Source organism: Schistocerca nitens, chromosome 1, assembly GCF_023898315.1.
Source record: "Schistocerca nitens isolate TAMUIC-IGC-003100 chromosome 1, iqSchNite1.1, whole genome shotgun sequence".
NCBI classification, from domain to species: Eukaryota; Metazoa; Arthropoda; class Insecta; order Orthoptera; family Acrididae; genus Schistocerca; species Schistocerca nitens.
The window spans coordinates 316,289,802-316,295,457 of NC_064614.1; the positions used below are offsets into that span (position 1 = coordinate 316,289,802).

Genomic DNA, 5,656 nt, shown 5'->3' on the forward strand with positions numbered 1-5,656 from the left:
GTTACTGCAACGCGTCCAAAACTTCCAGAAGCGATTGCAGCAACATTCTGCGTGGTCGCACAGCCAGACAGAAATGTCTTCTCTTGAGGATTACATTGCCGTTCATTCCCTGACACTACAAAGTTGATAGCTCAAGTTACAGTACTTATGGTGATATAAGCACGGTTTGCGTCAAAATTAATTGTGAACGGTAATTCTCTTTAGATGTTGACGATGTGTGTTTTCCCCTATCATCGTTAAAAAATATTAAATGTACATGTTTCTAAGTAGCGTTAATAAAATGTGTTTGGTGTAAGCGTGTAGTATGTTTTTTCATGCGTTTCTGATATATTTCCCTCCAGCTTAACTTCAAAGAGTACACTTTTCTCCCTACTATTCGTTTTATTCAATAAATGAGAAGAAACACTACATTGCCTGTAATAAACCGAGAAGCGTTCATCACACAGTCACTTAAACTCTCACACCATGTAAAAAAAAAAAAAAAAAAAAAAACGGTGAACTGCTGAAGACTAATATTTGAAGAATATACCGAACTCACATTTCACATTTGCATTCACTACGCCTTTTATCATCTAACTATCCTTTCTTTACACGAGATTCAACCAGTATGAGTTCAATACCTGACCTGGTGCATGTAAAACAATTACGTCAGTCCCAGTGGACACAATACGCTGACTGGTGTTAACAAATTTTAATTGAGTTCTTCATTTAACTCAGCGATAGCATCTGTACCTTTTGTGCCGTCCTATTGTTATGTCGCCTCTACCGCACACATCGCCTCCTTAAGATATTGTCTTGCATGTTGAAACACTTACTGGCGCCTCGTAAACTAATATCCAACAGATTTTCAAGAACAATTAATAAAAAGATTTTCCTACACTTGAAACACTGATTCTATCACTCAACAAACGTCTTTAATGCAACCTTTCAATACCATGCTTCTAACTATCACTTTAGTGGGTTCAAAATGGCTCTGAGCACTATGGGACCTAACATCTATGGTCATCAGTCCCCTAGAACTTAGAACTACTTAAACCTAACTAACCTAGGGACATCACACAACACCCAGTCATCACGAGGCAGAGAAAATCCCTGACCCCGCCGGGAATCGAACCCGGGACTTTAGTGGGGACTGCGAATGTTCGTGTACGGCGGCTATAATAGGGCAGCTACGAGGGGTTGAGCACTCCATATTCAGGCCACAAATAGCCCATCGGGACCATCCGACCACCGTGACATCCGCAGCTGAGGATGTGGATAGGAGGGGCGCGTGGTCAGCACACCGCTCTCCCGGTCGGTACGATGGTTTTCTTTGACCGGAGCCACTACTATTCGGTCGAGCAACTCCTCAATTGGAATCACGAGGCTCAAAGCACCCCGAAAAATGACCTCAGCGCATGGTGGCCCGGATGGTCACCCATCCAAGTGCTGGCCACGCCCGACAGCGCTTAACTTCGGTGATCTGACGGGAACCGGTGTATCCACTGTGGGAAGGTTGTTGCCTATGAGGTGTTAAGGATGACTGTAAAATCTGTCAAAACTCGTTGAAATAACGAAAACCTATGACGTTTTTTCTGCTCACACCCAGCTGAAAGAACCGCAATGGATAACCATATGTATAGTGCTGTGTAGTTAGCCGTCTAAGTGTTAGAACGATACAAGGAGAAACCGAAAGAGATAAGGAGAAACAGTATGAGACCTGCTGCAAACTCATTCCAACACTTAGAACAGAGATAAAAACACAAGAAAAATCGTCATACTTTTTATTTTTGTTGAGGGTATTTTTGTCCTGTCGTTCAAACCACAAAATGCGTAATTTTTTCACCAGACACGTTTCACTTTATTGAGGCAAAGCATCGTCAGTGATCTGTAATTACGATATTTACATTTCGATTTACTTTTAGATCGAAAAACAGTTAGGTTGATTTGTACTTACGGTGATGTCTCTTCTGATTTCTCGTTTACATCGGGAAATGCCGTCTGATAGCACACTGTTCTTTTAAGTGTTAGACGCTTGTAATTTTAGTCTAATTTTTAGATGATCACCAGCACTATGTATTTCTTACGTTTCCACTACACATTTTTATCACACTACTGTATTCTGTTTGTTTTTGTACTCCAAGTATGTGTTGTCTGTGTTTTGCAATGTTGCCAACGTAGCCTTTCCAGTACATTTTCTGTGACTAACAACATTTTTTAAAATTAGATTATTGTATGTGTGTAACTCTACTTCATTATGTTTATGTGTATTTATGTACTGTGCAAGAGTAGAGAAGGAATAGCGATGGAGGGACCTTTCTCTTTTTTTTTGGGAGGGGGAAACGATAATGTGTGGACATAAGTACATAGCAGTGTGATGGAGTGTCAGTTAGGGGAGAAGGTGAGGAGTGAGAAGTGAAATGAAACTGTGAGACTGTGAGTGGGGGGAAAGGGAGGGGCGGGGGGTGGATTGTGGGAGGGAGGAAGGATGGAAAAGGCTCTTTTTTCATGTAATTTCATCAATTATTCTGTATAGAGACTGCTGGTTTCTAACATTTGTCTGGTCAGTGAACAACTGTTTATTTTGTGCTAATGCTCTTTGTATCTGGAAATTTTCTTGGAGAGAGAAGAGGTGCCTGTGTTTACTGATTTTTATGATATGGATATAGTTTTCAATATTGCTTCGTCTATGGTGTTCTTTTAGATGACCCGCAAATGTTGATGATTTGTACAGTATAAATAATTCAACATTTGCAGAAGAAGAATACCGTGAACCAAGCAATATTGAAAACAATAGGAATATCATAAAAGCAGTAAAGACTAATACATCCTCCCTTTCCAAGAAAATTTCCATATCCAAAAAGCATTAACACAAAATAAACAGTTGCTCAATGACAAGATAAATATTTAGAAAAAATCTCCGTCGCTATTCCTTCTCTACTATTACACAGTAAATAAATACAACGAAACATAATTAAATAGAATTACATACATACAATAATCTAATTTTAAAGAAGGTTTTAGGTCAAAGACAACGTAGTGGAAAGGTTATGTTGACAACACTACAAAACACAAACAACAACACATACTTGAGGTACAGAAAAGACACAGAATATAGTGGTGTGCATAAAAGTGTGTTGGGAAAAACATGAGAAATGCGTAATGCTGCAGAACATCTAAAAATTAGACCAAAATTACGAGTGTCTAACACAGAAAAACAATGATGAGCTAGCAGAATGCATTCTCTGATGTATGTGAGAAATCAGCTGAAAAAATCAACGTAAGTACAAATCAACCTATTCTTAACGAACTTTCTTTCGATCTAAAGCAAATCAAAATGAAAATAATTTATTTACAGATCACTGATGATGCTACATGAAGATCAGTTTGGCTTTAAGAAAGGTAAAGGTACGAGAGATGCAATTCTGACGTTGCGGTTAATAATGGAAAAATGACTAAAGAATAATCAAGACACGCTCATAGGATCAGTTCATCCGGAAAAAGCGTTCGACAATGTAAAATGGTGCAAGATGTCCGAAATACTGAAAACAGTAGGGTAAGCTATAGGGAGAGATGGGTCATATACAACAAGTAGAATAGCCAAGAGGGAATAATAAGAGTGGACGACTAAGAACGAAGTGCTCGTATTAAAAAGGATGTAAGACAAGGATGTAGCATTTCACCCAAACTGTTCAATCTGTACATCGAGGAAGCAGTGATGGAAATAAAAGAAAAGTTCAGGAGCGGAATTAAAATTCGAGATGAAAGGCTATCAATGATACAATTCGCTGATGACGTTGCTATTTTGACTGAAAGTGAACGGAATGAACAGTCTAATGAGTACAGAGTATAGATTGAGAGTAAATCGAAGAAAGACGAAGGTAATGAGAAGTAGTAGAAATGAGAACAGCGAGAAACTACATCAGCATTGATGGTCACGAAGTAGATGAAGTTAAGAAAATAGCCAATGCCAGACGAGATAAGGAGGACATCAAAAGCAGACCAGCACTGGCAAAAAGGGCATTCCTGGCCAAGAGGAGTCTACTAATATCAAATATCGGCCTTAATTTGAGGAAGAAATTTCTGATAATGTATGTATGGTAGTGAAAAATGGGCTGTGGGGAAACTGGAACAGAAGAGAATAGAAGCATTTGAGATGTGGTGCTACAGAAGAATGTAGAAAATGAAGTGGACTGATAATGTAAGGAATGAAGAGGTACTGTGCAGAATCGGAGAGGAAAAGAACGTGGTAAACACTGAGAAGGAGAATGGACAGGATGATACATCATCTGTTAAGGCATGAGGGAATGACTTCCATGGTACTAGAGGGTGCTGTAGAGGGCAAAAACAGTAGAGGAAGCCAGAGACTGGAATCCATCCAGCAAATAATTTGAACGTAGTTCGAAAGTGCTAGTTTGAGATGAAGACGTTAGCACAGGAGTGGAGGGGAATTCGTAGCGGGCCACATCAAACCAGTCAGAAGACTGATAAAAAAATAAATAAAGAAATTATACTGTGCCTCAATAAAGCGCAACGCGTCTGGTGAAAAAATCACTCATATTGTAGTTGCAACGACAGTACAAAAATATACTCAAGAATTATAAAGCAACTATGGACACTATGGCCACACAAATGAAGAATTTTTATTTATATTTCTTCACATACTGACCCAGACAAGCCAATCGGCACCGACCGACCGCCGTGCCATCATCTGCCACTGGCCTCATTTGGATACGGTATGGAGAGCTGTGGAGTGATCAGATCGCTTTCTAGACCTCTATCCGCTACTTTACACTACAGTAGCTTGTCAATTGGTTCAAAAATGGCACAAAAGGCTCTGAGCACTATGGGACTTAACATCTGAGATCATCAGTCCCCTAGACTTGAACTACTTAAACCTAACTAACCTAAGGACATCACACGCATCCATGCCCGAGGCAGGATTCGAACATGCGACCGTAACGGTCGCGCAGTTGCAGAACCGCTCGGCCACCGCGCCGGCCTTTGTCAATTGGCATCACGAGGCTGAGTGTACCAAGTTCCAGTGATCCCGCCAAGAGAAAAACCGTGGTGGTTGCCGGAATCAAACACGAGCCTCCGGATAGCTGACAAATACGCTGACTTCTGAGCAACAGAGGCGGACAATCGTTCACATGAATTCTTTATTGTATGTAGAAATTGGACTTCAATGTATCAGTGAAGAAAGAAATGAAACAAATGAAATATTTTTTATCCTTTGTGAGCGCTTTTGCAGGCTGTGTGTGTTTGCTCCGCTGGCCACCGTTCCCTGTAGGGCAGGTCGCGTGCTCCACAGTAGGCGGGCGCGCGCGCCGCCACGCTGCAGGCAGGCAGCTACTGTGCGCCGGCTGCCGTGGAGCAGGCCGGCTCGGCGCCGTGGGAGGTCCCGTGACTCACGCGGCCCTAAACGTCAGCCACCTCGTAAAGAAGAGGCTAATTGAGCGGGGATTAGTGTCTTCCGGCCGCGGCGCGGAGATTTACCTGCCCACTAACACCGCCTCCTGTAATGAGCGAGCTTTGAATAAATCGGCCGAGTACTGCACCTTCCTCGAGACGCGTCCTCGCCTGCCCCTCCCCTTCCCCCCCTCTCCCCCCCACCTTCTCTTCCCCAGGGCGAGTGCCACCCGCGCACCTCCACCAGATAACGAGCCGGACCATG

General features: G+C 42.0%; 1 pseudogene; it reads right to left on the reverse strand.

Annotated features, from left to right (window-relative positions):
• Positions 1-1,385: 1,385 nt before the first annotated feature.
• On the reverse strand, positions 1,386-1,503 carry LOC126212844 (5S ribosomal RNA; annotated as a pseudogene).
• Positions 1,504-5,656: the final 4,153 nt, after the last annotated feature.